The following is a 17,763-nucleotide window of genomic DNA, read 5'->3' on the forward strand; positions in this document are numbered from 1 at the left end:
AACTCGACATCAGAAAATGATAGAGGGTCTGGAAGACTGCAAATTATCTCCATAAATGTTTTAAAGGTGATTATGCAGAGTGGATAGGAGATATATTCTGCCTGGGAATGAAGCGAAGGGAAAGAGGGACAAAATAAGTAAACCCTGTCCCCGGATGCAGCAGGCTGGGACTGAATCTCCACACAGGTCTGTGGTCACTGAGCTGTCCCCAGCCACAGGATGATGACAAATTGGAGAGAATTCAGAAGAGGGCACCAGAAGTGATTAATGGGCTGGATGAACTGATTTATGAGGAAAGGTTAAAAGGTCTAATTATATGTATCTCTGTTAAATAACAGCTAAGGAGGGTGCAGGAACTGCTTACAAGGGTTTCACGCATGGTAAACACCCTTAATGCATTCCACCAAACATGTTGGGAAGGGCAGGAGGAGATCAGAAACAAAATTTGATGCTAGACACCAGAAGACATCCAGAATAAATGTTAGAAAGGAGCCGTTTCCAGTGGGAAGGACTAGAAACCTCATCATTCTGGAGCTGTAATGGACAAAGCACTAAGAAAACACACTGCAGGAGATAACGTCTGTTTTAATGTTGATGCTTGTTTAACTCACTGACTAATGTACACTGTGGAGATTTGGCATCTTTGTGAAGGCACAGTGTCTATCTCCGAATTCTTCTCTGCTGTAAGAAGTTCTCTATTAAAATCATTTATTATTAATAGTACTGCAAACATTTTGGGCCAAGTACATGCCACTCCATATCAGATCCCAATCCACAGATGAGGAATCCAGAAGATCCAAGAGTACCAGTGAGGGCAAAATTAAAATCTTTCCATTCTCAGATGTTAACCCAATGGTTTCAAAGTTCTGTAATCAAAACCAAACAACACCTACCACCTCTCAAAACTAGAGAATGGTTTAATTCTGCAAAGTGGTCTATTTTCTGCTATAAATATGGAGTCACTTTCATTATTCTAGGAAATTAGGTGTTTTAAGAGCAAATTAACCTTGGCATTTGAGTGACTGAAGAATGAAAATAAATCAAGAGAACTAAACTGCTAGAAATAACCTGATATTCTTACTTATACCTAAGTCAATTAGGAATACTGCCATTGAGTTAAGCCAATAGAAATACACTGAAGCAGAGCTGGTATAAATTAGGAGAAGACCAAGCCAAACATATCCAGAGTGACACATTTCCAGGCCATGGGCAGAGCTCAGCCCATGGAGACAGGAAGCAATGATGGCAGGAGCAGCAGCTCCATAGCGGCTATAGCGCTAGCAAAGCTGGAAAATCCACGTGCTGCAGGCCCTCTCCGTAAATCACAACAAAAACCAGACCAGACTGTAGCACTATTGGCAAATCATTGCTTGAGGAGTAATTCCACCTCCAATTCTGCACTGCCACTATTCACAAATATAGCTATAAGTATCGCCTATAGAGACGTGAAACGTTTTGACTTGTACAGTGATCTGTCCATCATCTTTCCCATGCATGAGACTACACACAGCCTCAAGCTAGCACAGCTGGACCTCCAGGTGCCAGATTAGGAGAAACTGAAAAGGTCCTTTTCCAAGAAAAATACAACACTCCTTCCCCCAACCCCTGCTCACGTGCATGGGGGAGAACCAAGCAGGCTTGAAGAGCTTTATGTATTCCCTGCTACATGACCATTAAGCTCTGCTGTACAGATCTGATTCTGCCAGATTCTGTCACTTCATATTTTGGATGTAAATTACACAGAGATCAGGGACAAAAATAAGTAGACAACAGACACTCTAATCTACAGTGGTTTGGGTTTGGTTAGGGTTTTTTTCTATTTGTTTTTTCAAAACTACTATTTCCTTTACTATTACCTTTATTGGGTACACACTTTCATTTATTTATTTGGTAAGCAGAGTAATGTAACAACATCTCCACTGCCATAAGAAATAATGGTTTTCCCAAGCTTTGCCATTTAAATACTTTCCAAGATACTTTTTAATTTAAATATTTTTTTTTACTTTTTTTACTTTTTAATTTAAATACTTTCCAAAATACTTTCCGAGATACTTTTCCAAATACTTTCCCTTCCTCGCTGAAGGGACAATGAGGAGCAGTACACAACAGTCAGTAATATACCAGTAGCACTATACAGAGGCTTCATGTTCTGCTTATGCCCTCCCAAGTGCATCAGAGAGGTAAGGAACACAATAGCTTTATGCCTCAGTTTCCCCGTCTGTGAAATAAGAAACATGACACTGAACTGCTTTGCACAGCTTGTTTAAAATGTTACTGTGTGAAATGAAACAGCTGCGACAAGCGAGCATCTCAAGTTGAGCTTTCAACTAATACTGCTAACATTCACCTGAACTTTGAGTTCAGCTTCTCAATTGGCATCATTAAAATTATTTATACAAAAGCTTTACACATCCATGGAACTGAGCTCTTTTGTGTAGTTTACAGTACATTAAATCACTATACATTAGCACAAGTTTCATGGCTCCTAGAACAGTCTGTGGAAAGCACCAAGAGCAGAAAACTCTGATAAAAATCTGAAACTGAAACAACCTCATCCCTTCTGAAACAACTATCAGTTCACAGAATCTACATATTACAGCAACATCATTGATCTGTGTTGAACAGAAAAAAGCTTGTAGCTCAGAAGAAAAGGTAAAGAGTACCAAGAGTCTCTCAGGAAATTTGTGAATGTCATTTTAATTTGAGATTTGACAAGGCCAAATAACACTTGTTCTTTTCAGCTTTAGCTAGTCACTGGGTCTGTCACTAGTACACCGCAACAGAAAATCAGTGATGCATTAACACTTCTTGTTACTAAATTCAAAACAGTTTACCTCTTATTAAGGCTTTAGCCATGTTGCCCTGTTAACCCAGCTTGCAGAACAAGACAGTCTCTTCACAAAAAGTCTTAGCCCCAGAAAGAGTTAAAAAATTATTTAAATTTGCTTTGGTTTTATATGTTTATTTCCAGAGCATTTACAAATTATATTTGTTTAACAGACTGGTGTATCTAAGTCTTTTTAGCCACATGTATCACTCACCAACATGATTTTATTACAGCAGATATGTTATTAAAGCTTAACCTTTCACTCAGTCACTAATCAAAAACAATTCAAGCAAGCAAATCAAATGTTCCAACATAACTAAAATCTCCGCCCTTTAAGCAACAAATAAAGCCTGGCTGGTGTGTAGGAAAACTTCCATGGATCAGTGTACCCACAGCTCACTCAAATCAGGCACATTTCTTAAGTCTAAATTTAGCTTCTTGCATTTCTTCAGAACGTTAATTCCTGAATATTGTGTTGACCCTACTGAGACTGTTGAAGTGCCAGATCTTAAGGCTGCAGTCATACTGAGATTCATTTATGGCAAACATAAGAAGTAAAGTTGCTGTAACACACAGGCAAGCAGCTAGGAATAAGCACACCAGCAAAAGGATCAGGCATTTAGAAGCTGAGATTCATCTTCCAGTAATGCTGGCAGTGCTGTATCTCTTTATGTGCTACTGCTAACAAGTAGTAGTTAAGCTACTTAACCAGTGAAAGAGAAAATGATAAAATCTTACATACATGTAGGAAGGTTGATTTCAATGAGACATCACTTGGGTTTTCAAGTCCCTCCTTGAGTGGAAGCAGAATCAAGCACTGAGTGCTTATTTTTGGACAGTGTGAGACCATGCCTTCACTCAGAAAATACGAGCTCCTAAAGTACTGCTGTGCCAGCAGTGACATGATTCTGCAGCGGGGACACCTGTGTCCTCTCTGTGCTGGAGCCTGCTGCTGAGTTATGGCAGGTAGACAGGCTTCACCAGTGCACAACCAGTCCTTATCATCCCGGCGCAGTGCAAGCGCCACCTATTTTCACCACTTCTTGTGACAGAAGATGGAACAACTTCTGTTTCATAAATGCAAGTTTAAAATTTATATTATAACACCAAATCCACCAAAGCTGCCAAGAGACATTGAACTCATGGGATCTGTGAAAGTTTTTCACACCTGTGTTTTTCTCCTGTGCCTAATATTATGGGAGGTATTTTGGAGGATTTTACAATGCAAGTTTCAATGAGACACTTACAGTCTCCCTCAGGCAAATTGTCACAGCTGCAGAGGTCTGCTACCCAGCTGCCAATCAAGGCAGGCAGGGAGTATGTGCACTGAAATCACAAAAAAGGCAGGCTTCATCAGAGTACTGAAACCTAACTAGAGGCTATCTGTGTGTGCTCAAGCCCTTAAACTAGGGTTTCTTTAGAAAGAGAAATTTTTTTCCTTCTTTTCCAACTCAAGGAAAGGCTCTAGTACTCATCAAGGAATGTGTTGGTGCCAACTTTCCAATTTCAATGCTTGTTTTGCTTTGTCTAAAACAAAAAATTACATTTCCCTATTAGATTTTATTATTAGATTAGCTGGTACAGCTGGAAAAGTGGACAGTATTACAGGTTTCACGTCCCTTTGCCAGATCTCTGAAGTGTGTCTACTTTTTCCAACTCTAGAACCTGCTCTAGTAAAATATTATTTCTCTCTACGACCTTTCCTTCATTTCCTTGGAGCACCACAGCTACAAAACCACTGGTATCAAATTAAAACTGTACTGGAAGAACTGAAAGAGAATTTTTCCTTCTTCACTCCTAACTCAGAAATATTCTGAGGGAGCCAACTGAATTAAAAAATAGAGAGATCTGCAGACACGGACAAACACGCAGAAGTTCAGCCCAAGTGATAATCAAATGGGAAGTTTAAAGCACGTGGAAACAAGTGGCAAACTGTAAGCCATTTAGCAAAGTTAATTATAGGTATTCACTATATCTGGTCTTGGCCCCTATTCAGAAAAGTATTTAAGCATGTGCCCAGGTTTAAGCAAGTGCAGGCTGAAGAGCCTACGTGTCCAGTCATGTGCTGAGGTTGGGCATCTGCTGAAGTAGTTTGCTGATGCAGGACCATAACATGTAATAAGAATCTCCCTGAAAGTTATTTAATAAACAGCTGTTATTTTAAGAACTACACAAACATAACAAAAATTTATGTCGCTAAAAGAGTTGGTGTCATGAGAGTATAAATCCACATCTGAAGTTGTTTCAGACATAGAGGTGTGTATGCAGATATATTTTGTGAATGAATATAAAAAAAGCAGGCATTAAACTAAAACATAATCAGACACATCACGCTGCATATTGTCCTCTGCCCATTACCACACTTAACCCTTTGCTGTCCTCACTGCTTCTTTGTTATTTCTTATTGACAATTTGTTGCCTCTTGCCTCAAGTTAATTCTCCCCAGAGTAACAGGGATAATGTTTTATGGGGTTTTATTTTTTTTTAATTTTTGTCCATTTAGATTTGCTCCCAAACATGGAAAATAGTGCCAAAATGTTTAAACGTTAATGTTTAAGTGGCTGAGCAGCAGACTTCCAATTTTCTGAATTTCCAGATAGTCACAAATCCTGTTAAAATAAAAAGCGATGGGTAATGCTGTTCCCCTGCCTTGATGGCATTTAAACAGGGTAAGGGTGCCTCAAGTCCTGAAGTTTTAAAATTCTGGGCTACATATTTGCAATTAGAGGCCCATTTCCCGAGCGAATTGTGCTGTGACGACTGAACCCTGCAAATGTCACTGGGCCCACTCAGGCAGGGCGCAGGCAGCAGAAGCAGAGCCATTGTTGCTGGGGCCCAAAGGGAGGAGGCACAGCCAAGGCAGATGGGGACTGCGTTAATGCGGCACCTCCCCAAGGCTGCCACCCTCCCTGGGGACACCCCGGGGACAGGGCTGCTAGCACCACCTGCCTCCCTGGGGTGTCACAGGAGCCACCCTGCACTGCAAGGAATGGCACATGGTGCCATATGTGACACCCAAAAAAGCATGGCATGTGGTGCTGCATGTGCCATCCTGGACAGCCTGGCAGGAGGGTGGCAGAGATGCCACCTTGGATAGTCTGGCAGGAGGGTGCCTCAATGACCCAGGGCAGGGGTCCCGCGGGTGACACCCTCCTTGGCTCAGTGAGGCTGAGCGCAGCTATTCTGCACATCCTGCGATGAAGATGCAGTGCACAGAGACAGAACGGGATTCTGCGATTTCTCGACAACGATAAGAACCTGCAGCCCTTTTCGCCTGCTAATGTTACTAATAACCTCCATATTGTCATCTATCGTACCTGAGCTAACAGTTTATAAACCACCACCCGCAGCTTGTCCCTTATAGTTTATTAACATACACTAATAAACAGTATGCTTCACTCCCACTGTGCTGCCAAGTGAAGCCAGTCAGAATAACTGCATTAGCTTTACTGTTCTTTCTCAGCACATTTTTCCCACATGGGAACAATTAGGACAAACTCCCTCCAGATTATATTTAGAGATCCATCATATTTGCAGGAAAATAATAATAATAATCTTTTTTGCAAATGCATCTGTAGGCATCTACAGAAGATTAACCTGACTGACGTTACTAAAAGCAATAGGCTCTTAACCTCCTTGGCAGTTCCCCTGTGTGGAAAGGGTTAATGCTCCCCAGGCTCTGACTTACACCTATTATGCTCAAGTTTAAAAATAAGATGTGAAAGATGCATTATGTAAGGCCAGTACTGCTATCCTGCCCATCTCCTGTTTTGGAATTAAAGATCATCTTTGCTCACATCAAAGGGGCTGGGTGAGAATAAAAGAAAAGACAGGAACAATGAAAATAGCTACCCGACACAAACCAGATCAAAGGACCAGGCACAGAAAATGAGGAGCTAGGGGGTCCTTTAATTACTGTCCACATCCTCCAAGTCATGTGGTGAAAAAGAAGAGGAAAAAGTTTTGAAGGCCACTGGGTTTTGTCTTGCTGTGGCTCCTGTTTCCACAGCCTGTGCCAGTTCCCTACAAACTGCTCTGCTTTTTATTATTTTTTTTTCCTTCATTTTATTAAAGTCAAATAGGACTCCTGGACTCCCAAACTCCTCCCTTATGCCAGGAGGAGGAGAAGGAAGGAGGGGTAAGAGGGGCAGTAGTGGAGATAGTCTATAGCAATTGCCTGAAACAATTTGAGGAGGACTGCTTCAGGCAGCGCCCCAGGAGCTGCTTTGGGAAGGAGAGATCTAGCTACCTGAGGCTAGTCTTTATTTGCAGGCCTCCCGGGTTGAGAAAACTTCAAATTCACATAGGGCACTGCTCCATGGGGCAGCAGATCAAACCTGACTACTAGCTGTTTGAGCTCAGCAGCAGAAAAAAGGATTGCTCTGGGACTGAGCCTAAGTAGAAGCATGATTAAACTTCAAACATATCCCCCCCCCCCTCCTTTTTTTATACACAGCAGACAGTTATGGCTAATATTTAAAAATTACTTAAAAAATACACTGCAAATAACTTACTCCAGCCTGCTGGCTCTGGGTTTAAAAATAATACAAGAATTGAACTAGCTGTATTATTGCAATGAAGTTAAACATTCAAGTTTACCTTTCATGAATCATTAAGGGAACGTTAAGTTATTTAAAAGGATCTCTTTTTATTTAACTGAGCCATCAAGATTAAAATTTGGATATCTGAGCACTAACTGGCATGACACGTAGCATTTACTTCTATTTACATTTCAAATGCAGTACCTTTCTCCCTGATTACTCTTGACTCATATTTTTAAAACAGAGTATAAAAACAAGTGAAATAAGGAAATCATAGGACAATGATTTAAAAATTCACATGCAAGAAGGTGACCAAACTTTCTAGGAAATAACAGTGCTTTGTCATTTCTAAAATGATTTTGGAAAATAATAGCTCCAGGGTGTTTCCAAGAAATGGTATTTGCTAATACAGATGCTAGCACTGGACACAGACAGAAGTTGCTGAAGACGAAAATGCATTCCTGTCTCAAGTCAGTTTGCTTGGATATATGCTGTATGCCAAACTAGAGCATCAAAAACATTCAAACAGAATTTTACAGACTTTGAAGAAGGCAACTAATGTCACCAAGACAACATCTAGAAAAGGGGAACATGGATACAAAGGCATCCTTCTTCCCATCCTATTTACAGCTTGGAAACTCCTTAGACAAGCAGTAAGGATGATCTTTTAAGAGACAATTTAGCCTCCAAATGCCATTGAGTGCCAAGTTACTTCATCTTCTTCCTGATGAAAGTTGCCTCCATCTCTTCCTGCTCTTGGACACGAACATGCAGAGAACAGCCACTCTCACGAGGACAGCTGAGGACTATATTAAGCAAATAAAGACTACAAAGCTGCCTTCCAAAATGGGCATCATGCCTAGGCTCTACATCTAAGCAGTATGCTAGGTACACGTGTACCAAGTTCCAGTTAGCTGTCTTGCAAACATCCGCATTGGGAACCCTGCCGAAGCAAGCCTTCAAAGCTACCATAGCTCTGGTGGGATGAGCATGGGAGCACTGGGACTGGGACACTTGCCTCCTTGTTACAGGTCTCAAAGTATCACATTATCCATTTAGATAGCCTTTTGATTGAGAGAGCTTCCCTTTTGGGCTTAGCCCCAAATGCTAAGAACAGATGAGATGGTTTAAGAAAGTCTCCAGGTAAAACATGAAAAGGATGCTTACCATCCAGCTTCTGAGGAATAGCTGTACTCAGGGAGCCACAAGGGCTAGGGAAATAAACACGGTCAATTAAATGAACTGATTGAAAAGAAATCAGAGATTGCTCTCGGGAAAAACTGAGATGCAGTCATACAGCCACCACAATCTTTTTGGAAGGCGGTAAAAGGGGCAAAAGCTGGGAAGAAGTGGAGTGCCTTACTCATTTGGCAAAAGGAGGCTGCCATAAGAAAGAAATAAACATTAAAGGAAATAAAATACAAAGAAAAATCCATGATGGGTTCAAAGGTAGGATCAACCAGCTCACTCAAAGCCTCCTGAAGCTACAGCACTGAGTAGGGAATTGTAGTGGGGGAAATAGAGTAAAGGCTCTTCAGCAGATGTTCTGTCCTTTCCACAGACTGTCCCATAAAATGCACTGGTAGATGCTCAGTAATCTTCTAAAACACTCCAAGATGAATTAACAAGAAGGAATTGACTGGAGTGCAGACTAATAGGGATGGTGAACAATAAGACTAATTTTTTATCTCATCAGGAAAATACCTACATGCCCATTCGTGGCAAGGAGTAATTTTCTAATAGTTCAGCTATTTTTGATGCATTTGTTCAAAAGACCTCAAGAAGATAGTGGGATCCCCGAACACGACTGACAGAAGACCTCCACCGAGAGCACCTCCCCGTCGTTTCTTCCATTTGCACCTTTGACAGTAGGTGCTGGGGCTGTCCAAGCAGTGGTGCGCTTTGTCTGGGCTCTGAGCATAACATCATATATAACTGAAGAAGGCTAAGCACGAATAGGAAGCATGCTTCTCCCCTAGATAAGTAGTCTAGAAAGGCCATAAATGTGAAAGCAGGCTCCTGAGACAATGCCAGCATATCTAAAAATCAAGCAGCTTAATGAGCTCAAGCTGCCATCACTAGGAGCATGTGTGCCTTTTCCTGTCTCACTTTCTGGAAACCCATGGGTATTGCTGTATAGGGAGGGAAGTCCTAAAGTGGTCTCTGACTCTAACTCAACAATAGGGCATTTTGCAGAGCTAGTCATTTACCCAGGGAACCCAATCAACATTTGCTGTTGGGATTGTGGAATTCTGATTTTGACTGTGGAAGTCAATCACCTGCTTAATTCTCACATAACGTTCCTAGAACAGAGCACTACTCATTATGCCCTTTCAAACTACATCAGAAACAAAACTCAACTGCACATCCCAGTACAGATTTCTTTTTTGTGAGAAGGATCATCCACAGAATAATTTAGTCTATAAGGGATATATGGAGATCTCCTCTATGCTCCCCAAAGCTACACCCCCCCACAAGAAAGTCAAAGGGCACACTGGAGAAAATGTAATCACTTTTTTTTTCTCCTTTTTCTTTTTTTGAGGATACTTTACATTGATGTTGGAAAACAAAGCAGACCAGTGCTCAGTGGTTGACAGAACTGCCTTACCAAAAGCATGGAGAAGTAATATAAAGTCAGTGCATTTACTTCCTCCTTCTACTAAGTTTCTGGTATTTTAAGTGTGGAGGATGTTATCCTCTGCTGAAGTTACTCATTTCATCTTACATTTCTTATTTCTTCTTCTGAATCAACAATCTGAAGGCCTTTGGGTTTCACTTATTAGTTGTTGCTTCTGGACATACTATTTTTATCAGTCTTTTTTCCTTCTTCACCTCCTATGCTGCTTTAACATTTCTCACCTTCCTATTGCTAGTTGCCATACTGCCTCACATCCTATGTCTCTATCCCTAGTCCTGTAATTCTAACCTTTCATCTGGCATACAATCCATCAGCCTCCCTGATTTCAAGACCGTGCTTACCTTTTCCATCTTCTCCTCTACTTGTCTGTCATCTCAATGGTCAGAGCATGTAAGGCTATTCCTCCCGCAGTTATTCACTCTCATTGCCAACTTTTTTGTCTACTAGCTCTTTGAATCCAAGACCAAGGACAATGTGGGGCTATAAAATCATAGAATCGCAGACTGGTTTGGGTTGGAGGGGACCTTAAAGCTCATCCAGTTCCAATCTCCTGCCACAGGAAAGAACACCTTCCACTAGACTAGATTGCTCCAAGCCCCATCCAACCTGGCCCTGAACACTGCCAGGGATGGGGCAGCCACAGCTTCTCTGGGCAACCTGTGCCAGGGCCTCACCATCCTCACAAGAAAGAATTTTTTCTTAATATCTAATCTCAATCTCCCCTCTTGTCAGTTTAAAACCATTCCCCCCTGATCTGACACTCTAGGCCCTTGTAAAAAGTCCCTCTCCACATATTTTTTTGGCCCTTTAGGCACTGGAAGCTGTTTTAAGGTCCCCCCGGAGCCTTCTCTTCTCCAGACTGAACAAGCCTAACTCTCAGTCTGGCACAGGAGAGGTGCTGCAGCCCTCAGAGCATCTTTGTGGCCTCCTCTGGACTCACTTGAGCAGCTCCACATGCCTCTTGTGTTGGGGGACCCAGAGCTGAACACAGTACTGCAGGGGGTTGTCTCATGAGAGTGAATAGAGAGGATGAAAAACCTCCTTCGACCTGCTGGGCACACTCTTTCTGATGCAGCCCAGGATACAGTTGGCTTTCTGGGTTGCAAGCACACTCTGGCAGTTCATGTTGAGCTTCTCATCAACCAACACCCCCACATCCGTCTTCTCAGGGCTGCTCCATCCAGTCTCCCTGGGGCTGTAGTTGTGCTTGGGATTGCCCCAACCCAGGTGCAGGATCTTGCACTTGGCCTTCTTGAACTTCATGAGTTTGCACTGGCCCACCTCCCAAGCCTGTCAATGTCCCTCTGGATGGCATCCCTTTCCTCCAAATATAAATAGTCAAGATATAAAAAAAAAAAACCCAAAAACCAAACAAACAAAAAAAAAACCCACAACAAAAAACTTTTTCAAAATGACAAGCTCATGTCTTTCAGAATGACACTATTGCTCAGGCAACACTCTTTCAACCCGGCCCTAGCAGAGCTGACAGAACAACTTCACAGCTCTCCTGAAACACAACTTTAGTTGCATACAACTAAAATACTTAACAACTAAAAAGTTTAATTCTTCTTAATTGTTATACAGACTGCCAGAATACAGTATTTATGTACACATGATTATCTCAAACATAAATTAACTGATGCCTTACTGAACTTGACCTTTCATACTGAGATACATACTCATACTGGTACTTTTTGTGTAACCATTTTTGCTCAAAACTTTCAAGTTTTTCAATTCTAAAAAATTTTTAAATACTTATGTGAAGTACCTAATATAACTATAAACCTGACGAAATCTGCAACCCTTTAACTTGCATATATTCCTGCATGCTTTCACAGCACCAACTTAAAATAATCTGGTGAATTTCCTCCTTATTCTCTAAAGCAATGTTGTGGCTGTGACTTGAGTGAAACTCTGCAAACTACATGGCAAGAACAACCCTAATTTCAGAGTATTCACCAGAAGACCTTAGTGGCACTTTTGTCTGGCAATAGGCACAATCCACACCCAGGAATGGAAAGTGACCAGAGCTGCAAGGTCACACAGGCCTGTAACAAACCAGGAAAATGCAAATGTCCCAGAAAAATGTCCAGGCCTTGGAGGACAGAGCACTGGGTGACATGGTGAGGTGTCCCTGCCCATGGCAGGGGGGTTGGAACTAGATGATCTTAAGGTCGTTTCCAACCCTAACTATTCTGTGATTCTATGAAAAGCAGGAGTTGAGTCACTCATAAATGGTCCAAGTTCTTACCAAAGGGACAGAAATCACTTTGGTGCTGTTTCCCTCTCCATTCTTCCCTTTCCTGCTCCTTTCCACATTGATATTTTCCCTCCATCCACTGCCACCTCCCTGCTACTGTTCTTCTACCTTCACTGCTACAGGAACTCTCCCAGCTTTTCCAGTAGTATGTTCTTTACCTGCTGCTAGGATGTGGCAAAACAAGCACACAAGTCTGTTTCCCAGGGAACTACTCTCTTCTTTAAGGTACCTTAACGTACAGACATCTGTTTCACTGTCCTAATCAAAATCATGCCTTTTGAGCTTGCTCTGGGAAAGGCAAAGAAATTGGAATCCACATAAAAGTAAGGTTTTAAAAAAACCTCAAGACTTTATTCATCTGCTGATGCTCCACTTGAAGCTCAAAAGAGAAAGACATCACAATGATGCCCCTGCTTAAAACCTTTTTCAGCCATGGCCTGTGGGCAACAGCTTGCTACTGCTGCAGGGGACCTCATGAAGGGTGCTCCCCACAGCCCCACAGAGAGCCGTCATGGCAGGGCACAATAAGCTCACCACTGCGCGGACACCCACAAGTTCAGCACATGCAGCTGGGCCTGCGTTCCCCCATGGCGCTAGGGAGGGCTGTGCAGGCTGCCCAGGGCACATGCTTTAAATTAGTCACTGTAATTCCCCCTCTGTCTCCAAGCCTCACTGATAAAAATCACCCTGTTTGGAGGAAGGAGTTAAAACCCAAGCAGAGAGCAGGTGCTGCTTCCTGAGTCGAGTGAAAGCTTCCATCTCCAGCAGCCCTAGCTCGACACACAAGCCTGCAGGCTGCCTGTAGTCACCTCAGCAACGGCCACTCTCCCATACCAGCACTCACTCCAGTGTCTGCTGGGTTCCACAGTGACACAGCCTTCCTCCCTCCTCAGAGATACCTTGCCCCGCTGTGCCCTCCACACAGTGCTGCCCACCTCCCTGCTTCCTACCACAGCCACCACAAACTCGCCTGTGCCTGTTCCCTCAGCGCCCCAGGACTGTACCACCAACACACCTTCCCACACCATTCCATTCCCAATGTAGCCCCCAGTCCGCCCCACAGAAACCCACGTGGGTCAGGGGAGCAGGTCCCACCTCAGCGTGGGGAGCACGGTGTGACCGTCCTGCTGCCGCGGTTCCGCTGTAGCTGCGAGCAGGCTGAAGCACAGCCCTGCGCCTTACACACACAGTGCCCGCACTGGAAGTAGGACGGCACAGGAAAACCTGCAGTCACCGCGTCGCCTTTCACCTGGGACTGCGAGGCCAGCGGGGCTTTTTGTTTCGGTTTTAAGTTAAAACCTGTCCCTTTTCATTTCAGGAGTTTGCTCTTCAGAGGCCTGCTCCTCCAGCTGCCTGCAGCTGCCAGCTCTGTGTCCTAAGCTGACTCATACCCCAAAATGCAGCATCATTAAACAAAGGAGACATCTTTTAAATCTGCTTCTAGCAGAAGCAGGTTTTGTCCTTTGCCTGCACTCCTCCCAGGCAGGGCTGGCGGCTCTGAGGGCGCTCAGGGCCAGCAGCCGTGGCTCTGCCTCCCATAGCACAGCCCTGGCTCAGAGCCTACTGTATGTACATGCCTTCGCATGGAGGACTGCGAAGTCAGGCAGGTGGTGTGCAGGTGCACATTAGATCCATGAATTCTTCTCGCTTTTCTCTACACAAATGACCTTGCCTTGCTTTTAGGTTTGATGCTTTCTTTTCACACTGCCATCTGCACTTCTGAGGCCAGCAGGGTGAGAGCACTGGCCAGACTCAGAAAGGGCAGAGGAGGATTAAATGGGCGCTTCTGAGCACTGCTCTGGAATAAGACATCTGACTGCACAGGGGCAGTTCATCAGTTGTCTTTAAGGCTGAGAAAGCCAATGTCACTCTGCCAGTCTTATCGCAGTGGCCAAAGAGACCAGACCTCATTACACATTTGTGGGCTCCATTATATTAGAACCTGGAATATCAAAGCAAGGAGGTCGGCAGCAGTCACCCAGTCACTCTCTAGCCTGCAAGGAAAAAGCAAAAACATCTTTCCACACAAGGACCCTCTAATCTGAACCATGTACCTGCCTAAGTTGATCAGCAGTGGCCAAAGTGTTTACATGATGCCCTCAAGAAAGTCATCTTCCTTCCCAGCTGACTTTCCCCTTTCATAACCAATAGTCATGACAAGGCAGAGTACCAGCTCTTTCAGCAGAGGAGATTTATTAGTCTGTTTTAATAGGATATCAGCTGTGATTCACAGCTACAATGTTCAGGGATCAGGATACTCTTCTCCTGCCCAAACAGCCAGTAAACACTTCACCATTTCAGTGGCTGAGAAAAATCCCCAAAACTTAAGCCCATGCACAAACAAATACTCTGTTGCTGCTCTCGGAAAAACATGACAGAGCTCCAGTGAAAATCCCACCCTTGTCACGATAAAATAAACTATGATGTCTTACCTCAATAAGGCCCATTCATTTCACTAGCACATCCAGACATGCATTTGTTCCAGGATGGGAACCAACAAAATCACAGCACAAGTTGGTTGTGGCAATCCCTGGTTAATGTTTATTTCCCAGGTTATAAGTTTTTTTCCTGCCCAACTTTTGATTCCTAGTCTTCTGGCACTACAGAGCTGCTTGCCTGCCTATCCTACACAGCTTCTATATGGGAAGAAGAATATGCAGTTAGCACTTTTTTTAAGATATAGAATACCCTCAATGCAGTCTGTTTATAAAGAATGATTTTTTTTTTTTAATGGGAAAAAAAAATACCTGCCACTAAAGAAAGAAAAATTTAATGTGAGAAAAAAATGCCAGTTTAGGTCTATGGTGTCACAGTCCATAGGGAAATCTTTTCCCCCCTCAGTACTAATTAGCTACTAGGCAAGATACAGCACTATACATTAAGCACCATGTCTGATCAAGCAGAAGACTTTTTTAAATGGTTTACTAGTTATTAGGTATCCTGCACTCTACATGCTGTGCTGACATAAGATTTTACTGCTTATTGCAGATGCAATTGCCGAAGACTAGAAAGTACAAAAGGTTTTATTTACTTAAAGCACACAAACTGCTACCGCTCCTGAACACAATATTGGAAGATTCCCCTTATAAAGTGTGTGTGGGGGGGGGGGAACCACCAAAAAAACCCATAAAAACCTGGCTGACAGGTTGTGAAAAAGATCCAAACTGGCTAAAATAAACCTGGAAAGTAATTGATATGAAATACCAATGGCATGGATCTCTATTTTCCTCTACATATGTCTTGTGCTACACGGTACGAGGGGAGCAGAGAAGAGCTGCAGAAACACCCAACGCGCTTTGTACGCTGCACACCGGAGTCCCCAGATGATCCCTTCTCTGGTGTCACCATCGGAGGGTTTTGTGGGCAAATCTGACTTCTCATCCCCAGTAGGCGGCAAGCACACAGCCTGGCAACCTGGCAAAGCCACCAATTTCCCTTGTCCTTAGAAGCACGCTCTGCTGAGCTTGGAGCTGTGTGCTTGTAACTTTAAAGGGGGTGCATTTTATTTAATTGCTCCTTTTCTTGGCCTGAATTTCCCCCAAAAAGCTGAAGAGGGCATGTGCTTATTATCTTTTAGTGCAGCATGGGCTCGGTGCAACCTGAGCTCTTCGGATACTTCGCTCTGAAAATTAGAAAAAAAATTAATTGCGAGGAAAAACAAGGCTGCTCTGCGACTTTGATTCAATCAATTACCATTATCTTCCGGCGCAGCCCTCCCTGCCGCCCCCGGACCAGTTGTGTTTAACTTTCTTTGCCAGTCACCGCGGCCCCGCAGCGCGCTGGCGGAGCGGCTGGCGGCTGGGTCCCGCGCGGGGCCCTTATCAGGCGCTCGCAGTCAGCGCGGGCCGCGCACAGCTGTCAGGGACCCTCCGTCCCCGCGTTATCTGCCGCCGCAGGCCTCGGCCGGGCGAGGAGGGGGCCCGCGGCCGCCCCTGGCCTTCCCAACGCCCCGCGGCCGGGCAGGGATCTGCCGCCGGCCGCCCTGCTCCCGCCGAGCCTCCTCCAGCGAGCCCGAACCGTCTGAAGAGAGGCAGAACAAAACCGCAAATTTAGATTAATAAAGCATTTGTTGATTCTACAGAAACTTAGCAGGCCCCTAAGAAATCCACCAGAGACCTGTGCAGCTCCAGTAATTTTCTGTTATATTATCTTTCTTGTAAAATACTTCCCCAGACAGAGCCCCCAAAGGGGCTCAAATATCACTGTGACTAACCGAAATCAATGTGCACTCACCTATTGACATTTTTACATAGTTTTTGGATTTAGTATCCGGCCCAAAACACAATCAAATCTTCTGCCAAGGAAATAACAGGCACTTAGCTAGTCAGCTATTAGTGTTACAAAGGAAAAAATGTGGGCACCCAAGGGAGATGGGAGAGACGGCATTGACGTCAGGGGTAATTGGGTGTCTGAGAGAAATTGCCAACGGCTGGCCAAAACCCCCAGAGGCCCACACAAAGCCGAGCTGCAACTCTAATAAAGGAAAGTAAATTCTAGAAAGGGGCTTTGCTGCAAAGAAGCCTAGCAGGAACCAAAAATATCTCCCACATACACAAACACACACACATACACACAAATAAAAAATACAAAATACGTTTAGGAGCTCTCTTTCGCACATCTGGTTTAGGCTAAAGTGCTTTCTACTTTTTTTTTTCCAGGACCACATGGATTTTTATGTTGTACCGTATGTTCACCATCTATTTTTATAAACAGAATTCAAGGCTTTAAAGAAACTTATTTTTAATCATGTGGCTTTAAACTATAATCTCTCTGGCACCCACTCTGGCACCATTAGAAATGGTTTGGTCTTTTCTTTAGAAAACCCTGAACTTCTATAGAGAACAATGAGGTTAGTGAAGCCACTGTGATGGACATGGCTAAGGAGCTGTCTGACTGGTCAAACCATACATCTATGTATAAAACCTCTCCATCACCTACATTCTATGTATTTCATTGCCAGCACTCCCCTCATACACACACTTAACTCACATGCGAGACCTAAAGAAAAAGATTTCATACCAGAGACCCTGGGTAGAGTTTAGCAAGGACTCAAAGGCTGTAGCCTCTTCTGTCCACCCATCCAGATCCCTACCATAAATATATAGACCTCCTGTCCTCCTAAAACACCACCACAGATGAAGAATAAAGCATATTTGATCAGTTCTTGCTAAGACCAGTCTGTCTTCATCTCCCTTCTCCTCCCGAAGGACTTCTATGACACTCCTCCCACAGTAAGACTCAAATACCTCATCACTAATTGTGTTGTAAAATTCAGATTGGTGCATTGCAGAATGATAAACTGGCATAATAAAAATGCCTTTTTAATAGGTGATTTAGAGTTTAAGCAAAGTTTCAAGAATAACAAGAGTAACCTATTATGATCAAGATCTTAATAGGTTCAAATCTTCTACTACACATACCTGTGTTTGTATTCACAGGGGTCTGTGTAAGCCATTCAAGAGAGTGCTAACAGTTCCACTTATAAGCTGCCCTCCAC

At 43.5% G+C, this 17,763-nt stretch overlaps 1 protein-coding gene across 3 annotated transcripts in view; it reads right to left on the minus strand.

Annotated features, from left to right (window-relative positions):
- ZNF423 (zinc finger protein 423) overlaps positions 1-17,763 on the minus strand; it is a 238,189-nt gene that overhangs the window by 125,259 nt on the left and 95,167 nt on the right. The window contains exon 1 of one of the 3 annotated variants that reach the window (XM_065663046.1): positions 3,570-3,599. The exons of the other annotated variants lie outside the window; for them this stretch is intronic. The gene's annotated coding sequence lies outside the window, so the exon portion shown is untranslated. Of the gene's footprint in view, positions 1-3,569; positions 3,600-17,763 lie in introns of those variants that run through there. 3 annotated transcript variants of the gene reach the window in all.

The sequence above is a fragment of the Lathamus discolor genome, chromosome Z (genome assembly GCF_037157495.1).
Source record: "Lathamus discolor isolate bLatDis1 chromosome Z, bLatDis1.hap1, whole genome shotgun sequence".
Classification (NCBI taxonomy): Eukaryota; Metazoa; Chordata; class Aves; order Psittaciformes; family Psittacidae; genus Lathamus; species Lathamus discolor.